General features: G+C 57.4%; 1 long non-coding RNA gene across 1 annotated transcript; it reads right to left on the reverse strand.

The window, feature by feature from the left end:
- On the reverse strand, positions 1 to 606 carry LOC134433167 (uncharacterized). Its single transcript, XR_010031504.1, has 3 exons — positions 513 to 606; positions 393 to 475; positions 1 to 324 (listed from the first exon to the last, which is right to left on the reverse strand). It is a non-coding gene; the product is annotated as an uncharacterized LOC134433167 (long non-coding RNA).
- Positions 607 to 9,826: the final 9,220 nt, after the last annotated feature.

Genomic DNA, 9,826 nt, shown 5'->3' on the forward strand with positions numbered 1-9,826 from the left:
CTGGTGCTCACCTGTCCTCACCTGTCCCCACCTGTCCCCACCTGCCCCCACCTGTCCAGGTGCTCACCTGAGCCCACCTGAGCTGTCCCCTCACCTGTCCCACCTATCCCCCATTGTTCACCTGTGCTCACCTGTCCCACCTGTCCTTCACCTGTCCCCCTTGTTCTCACCTGTCCCACCTGTGCTCACCTGAGCTCACCTGTCCCCCATTCTCACCTGTCCCTCACCTGTTCCTCACCTGATCCCCACCTTTCCTCACCTGTCCTGGTGCTCACCTGTCCCCACCTGTCTCACCTGTCTCACCTGTCTCTCACCTGCCCTCACCTGTCCAGGTGCTCACCTGAGCCTCACCTGAGCCCCACCAGCCCCACCTGAGCACACCTGTCCCTCACCTGTCCAGATGCTCACCTGAGCCCACCTGTCTCACCTGCCCCTCACCTGCCCTTCACCTGTCCAGGTGCTCACCTGTCCCCATCTGTCTCACCTGTCCAGGTGCTCACCTGTCCCCTCACCTGTCTCACCTGTCCCTCACCTGTCCAGGTGCTCACCTGAGCTGTCCCCTCACCTGTCCCTCACCTGAGCTGTCCCTCACCTGTCCAGGTGCTCGCTCACCTGAGCCCACCTGCCCCTCACCTGTCCCCCCCTCACCTCTCCTCACCTGTCCCTCACCTGAGCTGTCCCTCACCTGTCCCCAGTGCTCACCTGTCCCCCATTCTCACCTGTCCCTCACCTGTCCCTCACCTGAGCTGTCCCTCACCTGTCCAGGTGCTCATCTGAGCACACCTGTCCCTCACCTGTCCCCTCACCTGTCCAGGTGCTCACCTGCCCCTCACCTGTCCCTCACCGGTCCCTCACCTGTCTCTCACCTGTCCAGGTGCTCACCTGAGCTGTCCCCTCACCTGTCCCTCACCTGTCCCTCACCTGTCCCTCACCTGTCCCCCATTCTCACCTGTCCCTCACCTGTCCCTCACCTGTCCATCGCTCACCTGTCCAGGTGCTCACCTGCCCATCCCTCACCTGTCCCTCACCTGTCCCTCACCTGTCCAGGTGCTCACCTGTCCATCCCTCACCTGTCCCTCACCTGTCTCTCACCTGTCCCCTCACCTGTCCCTCACCTGTCCCCTCACCTGTCCCCTCACCTGTCCCTCACCTGTCCCTCACCTGTCCATCCCTCACCTGTCCCTCACCTGTCCCCCATTCTCACCTGTCCCTCACCTGTCCAGGTGCTCACCTGTCCATCCCTCACCTGCCCCTCACCTGTCCCTCACCTGTCCCTCACCTGTCCATCCCTCACCTGTCCCTCACCTGCCCCTCACCTGTCCGGGCTCTCGCTCACCTGAGCACACGGCGCCGGCGTCCTCGCCGTGCCCGCAGTCGTGCTGTCCCCAGGTGTGCAGGCGGCACCTGGCCAAGGTGAGCTCCTCACCTGAGCAGTGCGTCCCGTCCAGCCAGATCGGCCCCGCCCCCTGCCCGAAGTGGGCGTGGCCGGGGGCGGCCAGGGCGGAGCCGCAGCCCAGGGAGCGGCAGATCACCTGTGGGGGGAGGGGACGGGTGAGCGCCAGGTGAGCCCAGGTGTGTCCAGGTGAGCCCCAGGTGTGCCCAGGTGTGTCACAGGTGAGTGTCACAGGTGTGCCCAGGTCCCCAGGTGAGCCCAGGTGTGTCCCCATTGTCCCCAGGTGTGCCCAGGTGTGCCCAGGTGTACCCAGGTGTGTCACAGGTGTGATCCAGGCAGCCCCAGGTGTGCCCAGGTGTGTCCCCATTGTCCCCAGGTGTCCCCAGGTGTGCCCAGGTGTGTCACAGGTGTGGCCAGGTGTGATCCAGGCAGCCCCAGCTGTGCCCAGGTGTGCCACAGGTGTGCCCCAGGTGAGCCCAGGTGTGCCCAGGTGTGTCCCCATTGTCCCCAGGTGTGATCCAGGCAGCCCCAGGTGTGCCCAGGTGTGTCACAGGTGTGTCTCAGGTGTGCCCAGGTGTGTCCCCAGCGCCAGACGCGTCCCCAGGTGTGTCCCCAGGTGAGCCCAGGTGTGTCACAGGTGTGCCCAGGTGTGTCCCCATTGTCCCCAGGTGTGCCCAGGTGTGTCTGTGGGTATCCCCAGGTGTGCCCGGGTGTGTCCCCACCACCAGGTGTGCCTCAGGTGTCCCCAGGTGTGTCCAGGTGCGTCACAGGTGTGCCCAGGTGTGTCACAGGTGTGTCACAGGTGTGCCCAGGTGTGCCCAGACGCGTCCCCAGGTGTGTCACAGGTGTGCCCAGGGCCCCAGGTGAGCCCAGGTGTGTCACAGGTGTGGCCAGGTGTGATCCAGGCAGCCCCAGGTGTGTCCAGGTGTGTCACCGGTGTGCCCAGGTGTCACCAGGTGTGTCACAGGTGTGTTCCAGGTGTGCCCAGGTGTGCCCCCACCGCCAGACGCGTCCCCAGGTGTGTCACAGGTGTGCCCAGGGCCCCTGGTGAGCCCAGGTGAGCCCACGTATCCCCAGGTGTGTCACAGGTGTCCCCAGGTGTCCCCAAGCGTAGCCCAGGTGTGCCCAGGTGTGCCCAGGTGTGCCCAGGTGTGTGTCCAGGTGTGTCCAGGTGGGTGTCACAGGTGTGCCCAGGTGTGTCACAGGTGTATTCCAGGTGTGTCCAGGTGTGTCTGTGGATATCCCCAGGTGAGCCCCAGGTGTGCCCAGGTGTGCCCCCACCGCCAGACGCGTCCCCAGGTGAGTGTCACAGGTGTGTCCAGGTGTGTCCCCACCACCAGGTGTGTCACAGGTGTGTCCAGGTGTGTCCCCACCACCAGGTGTGTCACAGGTGTGCCCAGGTGTGTCCCCAGGTGTGCCCAGGTGTGTCTCAGGTGTGTCCCAGGTGTGTCCCAGGTGTGCCCCAGGTCTGTCTCAGGTGTGCCCAGGTGTGCCCCAGGTCTGTCTCAGGTGTGCCCAGGTGTGTCACAGGTGTCCCCAGGTGACCCAAGGTGTGTCCCCATCCCCAGGTGTGTCCCCAGGTGAGTCCCAGGTACCCACGCCCATCCCAGGTGTCCCAGGTGTGTCCCCATGTCCCCAGGTGTGCCCCAGGTGTGTCCCCAGGTGTGTCCCAGGTGTGTCCCAGGTGTGTCTGTCCCCAGGTTCTCACCTGTGCGTCCGCCATGTCCCAGGTGTCGTCGCAGACCGAGCCCCACCTGTTCCTGTGCAGCACCTCCACCCGGCCCACGCACCTGGAGGAGCCGTTCACCAACCGCACCTGCGGGGACACCTGGGCTCACACCTGGGACACACCTGGGCACACCTGGGGACAATGGGGACATTGGGGACACACCTGGGGACATGGGGGACACCTGGGACACACCTGGGACACACCTGGGGACACACCTGGGGACACACCTGGGACACACCTGGGGACAATGGGGACACCTGGGACACACCTGGGACACACCTGGGCTCACACCTTCAGACACACCTGGGGACAATGGGGACACCTGGGGACACACCTGGGGACACACCTGGGGACAATGGGGACACACCTGGGGACATGGGGGACACACCTGGGGACATGGGGGACACCTGGGACACACCTGGGACACACCTGGGCTCACACCTTCAGACACACCTGGGGACACCTGGGGACATGGGACACACCTGGGGACAATGGGGACACACCTGGGGACACACCTGGGCAGACCTGGGGACACACCTGGAGACACACCTTCAGACACACCTGGGGACACCTGGGACACACCTGGGGACACACCTGGGGACACCTGGGGACACACCTGGGCACACCTGGGGTCACACCTGGGGATGGGGACACACCTGGGGACACACCCGGGGACATTTCGGACACACCTGGGGATGGGGACACCTGGGGTCACACCTGGGGATGGGGATACACCTGGGGACACACCTGGGCACACCTGGGGTCACACCTGGGGATGGGGACACACCTGGGGTCACACCTGGGGACACCTGGGACACACCTGGGGACACCTGGGGACAGCCACAGGCACACCTGGGCACACCTGGGGGCAGGTAGAGACACCTGGGATCAAGGGCACACCTGGGGGCACTGGGAGAACCTGTGGGCACACCTGGCACACCTGGGCACACCTGGGGCCTTACCTTCAACCGATCCCAGCCGTCCACCTGAGGCTCCACCTGCAGCTCCACCTGGGCGTTCCCCGTGGGGTGCACCTGCGGCACACCTGGGCTGTAACCGGGCTCTGTACCTGGGCATCCACCTGGGGACACACCTGGGGACACCTGGGGACACACCTGGGGACTCACCTGGGGACACACCTGGGCATCCACCTGGGACACACCTGGGATTCACCTGGGGACACACCTGGGGACACCTGGGGATTCACCTGGGGACACACCTGGGGACACCTGGGACAATGGGGACACACCTGGGGACACACCTGGGGACACACCTGGGGATTCACCTGGGGACACACCTGGGGACACCTGGGGACACCTGGGGATCCACTGGGGACACACCTGGGGACACACCTGGGGATTCACCTGGGGACACACCTGGGGATTCACCTGGGGACAATGGGGGCACACCTGGGGACACACCTGGGTACACCTGGGGATTCACCTGGGCATCCACCTGGGGACACACCTGGGGATTCACCTGGGGACACACCTGGGACACACCTGGGATTCACCTGGGGACACACCTGGGGACACACCCTGGGGACACACCTGGGCACACACCTGGGGACTCACCTGGGGATCCACCTGGGGACACACCTGGGGATCCACCTGGGGACTCACCTGGGGATTCACCTGGGGACACACCAGGGACACACCTTCAGACACACCTGGGACACACCTGGGGACACACCTGGGGATTCACCTGGGGATCCTCTGTACCCTCACCTGTGCCCTCACCTGTGGTGTTACCTGTGCCCTCACCTGTGCCCTCACCTGTGCCCTCACCTGTGGTGTTACCTGTGCCCTCACCTGTGCCCTCACCTGGAGATTCCCTGTGGATGCACCTGGGGCTGCACCTGCAGCGGGCATCGGCACCTGCGGGGCAAGGAAAGAGGGGAGGGGCACAGGTGAGCACACCTGGGCACACCTGGGCACACCTGGACACACCTGGGCACACCTGGGCACACCTGGACACACCTGAGCACACCTGGGCACACCTGGACACACCCCTGAGCACACCCTGTGCACACCTGTGCACACCTGGACACACCTTGGACACACCCCTGAGCACACCTGTGCACACCTGTGCACACCTGGACACACCTGGTCACACCTGAGCACACCTGAGCACACCTGGATACCCCTGAGCACACCTGGACACACACCTGAGCACACCTGAGCACACCTGGATACCCCTGAGCACACCTGGGCACACCTGGCCATACCAGCACACACCTGTCATAGTGACACCTGCTCACACCTGTCTGTGCTCACCTGCACACACCTGTCCGTGCGCACACGCACCTGAGCACACCGTCATACCTGTCCCTGCTCACACCTGCCCACGTCTCACCTGCACACACCTGGCCATGCTCACCTGTGCACACCTGGACTCACCTGGACTCAACTGTGCACACCTGTGCACCCTGGGCACACCTGTGCACACCTGGGCACACTTTCCATGCTCACCTGGACTCACCTGTGCTCACCTGTGCTCACCTGTCCATGCTCACCTGTGCTCACCTGTGCTAACCTGGGCTCACCTGTGCACACCTGGGCTCACCTGTGCACACCTGGGCTCACCTGTGCACACCTGTCCGTACGTGAGCACACCTATCAGTGCTCACCTGAGCTCGCCTGTTCAGACTCACCTGAGCACACCTGTCCATGCACACCTGTGCACACCTGTTCAGACTCACCTGTGCTCACCTGTGCTCACCTGTCCATGCTCACCTGTGCTCACCTGTGCTTACCTGGCTCACCTGTGCACACCTGTCCGTACGTGAGCACACCTATCAGTGCTCACCTGAGCTCGCCTGTTCAGACTCACCTGAGCACACCTGTACATGCACACCTGAGCACACCTGTCCACACCCTCACACCTGTCCATGTCTCACATGCCCACTCAACCTGCACACAGCACACCTGTGCACACCTGTGCACACCTGTCCGTGCTCACCTGTGCTCACCTGTGCTCACCTGTCCATGCTCACCCGTGCACACCTGTCTGTGCTCACCTGTGCTCACCTGTGCTCACCTGTCCATGCTCACCTGAGCACACCTGTCTGTGCTCACCTGTTCAGACTCACCTGTGCACACCTGCGCACACCTGCCCATGCACACCTGTGCACACCAGTACAGACTCACCTGTGCACATCTGTCCATGCACACCTGGGCTCACCTGTGCACACCTGTCTGCGCACACCTGTCTGTGCTCACCTGTGCTCACCTGTCCATGCACACCTGTTCACACCTGTGCACACCTGTCCATGCTCACCCGTGCACACCCTGTCTGTGCACACCTGTCCATGCTCACCTGTGCACACCTGTCTGCGCACACCTGTCTGTGCTCACCTGTGCACACCTGTCCATGCTCACCTGTGCTCACCTGTGCACACCTGTCTGTGCACACCTGTCCATGCTCACCTGTGCACACCTGTTCAGACTCACCTGTTCACACCTGTCCGTGCTCACCTGTGCACACACCTGTCCATGCTCACCTGTGCACACCTGTCCATGCACACTTGTGCTCACCTGTCAGTGCTCACCTCTCCATATCTGTGCACACCTGTCCATGCACACCTGGGCTCACCTGTGCACACCTGTCTGCGCACACCTGTCTGTGCTCACCTGTGCTCACCTGCCCATGCACACCTGTGCACACCTGTGCACACCTGTCCATGCTCACCCGTGCACACCTGTCTGTGCACACCTGTCCATGCTCACCCGTGCACACCTGTGCACACCTGTCCATGCTCACCCGTGCACACCTGTCTGTGCTCACCTGTTCAGACTCACCTGAGCACACCTGTCCATGCTCACTTGTGCTCACCTGTGCACACCTGTGCTCACCTGTTCGTGAACACCTCTGTTCACCTGTGCACACCTGTCCATGCTCACCTGTGCACACCTGTTCAGACTCACCTGTGCACACCTGTCCATGCTCACCTGTGCACACCTGTCCATGCTCACCTGCGCACACCTGTGCACACCTGTTCAGACTCACCTGAGCACAGCACACCTGTGGGAAAGAGAAAGGACAGGTGAGCTCAGGTGAGCTGGGGGAGGGTCAGGTACAGGACAGGTGAGTTCAGGTGACGGACAGGTGTGCCCAGGTGTGCCCAGGTGTGCCCAGGTGTGCCCAGGTGTGCCCAGGTGAGCATGGACAGGTGTGCCCAGGTGTGCTCAGGTGTGCCCAGGTGTGCCCAGGTGTGCCCAGGTGTGCCCAGGTGAGCATGGACAGGTGAGGGGGTTGGGGGAATGGAAAAAGGGAAGGAAAATGGGGAAAAAAGAGGGGAAAAGGGGAAAATTGGGGAAAGGGAGAATAAAATTTGGGAAAAATTGGGAAAATTGGTAAAAATCGAGGTAATTGAGAAAAAGTGGAAAAAAATGGGGAAAATTGGGGGGAAACTGGGGAAAATTTGGGAAAATTTGGGAAAATTTGGGAAAATCGGAAAAAATTGGGAAACAGGAGAAAATTTGGGGAAAAAAGGGGGGGAAAATTGGGGTAAAATTGGGAAAAAATGGGGAAAAAAATGGGGGAAATGGGGGAGAGGAAAGCCCGGAATTCTGGGGGAAAATTGGGAAAATTTGGGGAAAAGGAGGAGAAAATTTGGGAAAAACTGGGAGGAAAGTGGGAAGGGAGGAGAAAAATTGGGAAAAATCGGGAAAAAATTGTGGGAAAAATTGTGGGAAAATCTGGGAAAAAGGAGGTGAAAAATTTGAGAAAAAAATTCGGGAAAAGGGAAGGGGAAATTTGGGAAAATTGGGGAAAGTTTGGGAAAAAAATTGAGGGAAAAAGGGGGGGAAAAGTGGGGGAAGGGAGGAGAAAAACTGGGAAAAATCGGATAAAATTTGGGAAAAAAATTGGGGGAAAATTGGGGGAAAAGAGGGGAAGGAAAAGAGAAAAAATTGGGGAAAAGGAGGGGAAAAATCAGGAAAAGTCCGGAAAATTTTGAAGAAAAAAATTAGAAAATTTGGTGAAAAGTTGGGTAAAAGAAGGGGAAATAATGGGAAAATTTTGGGGAAAAATCGTGGGGGAAATGTGGGGAAAATGAGGAGAAAAATTGGGAAATTGGGGGAAAAGGGGGAGAAAAATCGCGGAAAAATTGGGAAAATTTGGGGAAAAAAATCGGGAAAATTTGGGGGAAAAGGGGAGAAAGGAGGAGGGGAATTCTGGGAATTCTGGGAATTCTGGGAAATTCGGGATTTCGGGAATTCGGGATCCGGGAGGGGCCGAAGGTCGCGCGGGGGCCCCAAAATCGCGGAATTTGCCCCCAAAAATCGATCGGGGCCCAAGGGCGGGGGCGGGGCGGAATTCCCGGGAAAAAAAGGGCGGGAAAAGGGAAATTCCCGGAATTTGGGAATGGGGGAGGGGAATGGGGGGGAGGGAAAAAATGGGAATTTTGGGAAAAAAGTCCTGAATTTTGGGGTTAAAAATGGGAATTTTTGGGATAAAATCCCTCGATATTTTTTTGTGGATGAAATTCCTGAATTTTGGGGTAAAATTTCCCAGTTTTGGGATAAAATTCCTGAAGTTTGGCCCTGAATCCTGATTTTTTTTTTTGAGGAGAAATCCCCAAATTTTGGGGGGATACAATTTGGGAATTTCGGGATTAAATCCCAGAATTGTTTAGGCTCAAATCTCCGAATTTTGGACTCAAATCCTGAATTCTTTTGGGATAAAATCCCTGGATTTTGGTCCCAAATCCTGAATTTTTGGGGGAATAAAATCTCCGGATTTTTGGGATCAAATCCCCCAGTTTTGGGATAAAAATCCCCATTTTTTTTCATAAAATTCCTGAATTTTGGCCCAAAATCCTTGATTTGTTTTTGGGATACAATCCCCCAATTTTGGATAAAATCTCTGAATTTTCTGGGATAAAATCTCTCAAATTTTTGGGATAAGATCCTGGAGTGTTTTAGGATCAAATCCTTGAATTTTGGCCTCAAATCACAGAAATTTTGGGGATAAAAATCTCCAAAATTTTGGTGGAAAGTTCCCAAATTTTGGCCCCAAATTCCTGAATTTTTTGGGCATAAAATCCTCCAATTTGAGGATGAAATCCCCCAATTTTTTGGGATGAAATCTCCGCATTTTTGCCCCAAAATCTGAATTTTTTGGGCATAAAATCCCGGAATTTTCTCCCCAAATCCTGAAATTATTTTTTTATAAAATCCCTGAAAGTTTGGGATAAAATCCCCGAATTTTTGGTATAAACCCCCCGAATTTTGGGATAAAACACCAGGATGTTTTAGGATCAAATCATTGAATTTTGGGATAAAATCCCTGAATTTTGGTGTAAAATCTTGAAATTTTTTGGAATAAAATCAATGATATTGTGGTGGAAATGCTCCAAATTTTGGGTCTAAATGCCCCAGTTTTGGCCTCAAATGCCTGAATTTTTGGGGATAAAATTCCTGAATTTTGGGACAAAAACCCCGAATATTTTGGGCTAAAATTCCCCAATTTTTGGATAACTGCCCCCCAATTTTGGGATAAATCCCCCCAATTTTGGTATAAAATCCCTGAATTTTGGGACAAAATCCTCGAATATTTTGGGCTAAAATCCCCCAGTTTTTGGATAACTGCTCCCCAATTTTGGTATGAAATCCCTGAATTTTGGGACAAAACCCCTGAATATTTTGGGCTAAAATCCCCCAATTTTGGGATAACTGCCCCCCAATTTTGGGATAATTCCC

Source organism: Melospiza melodia, unplaced genomic scaffold, assembly GCF_035770615.1.
Source record: "Melospiza melodia melodia isolate bMelMel2 unplaced genomic scaffold, bMelMel2.pri scaffold_145, whole genome shotgun sequence".
In the NCBI taxonomy this organism is placed as follows: Eukaryota; Metazoa; Chordata; class Aves; order Passeriformes; family Passerellidae; genus Melospiza; species Melospiza melodia.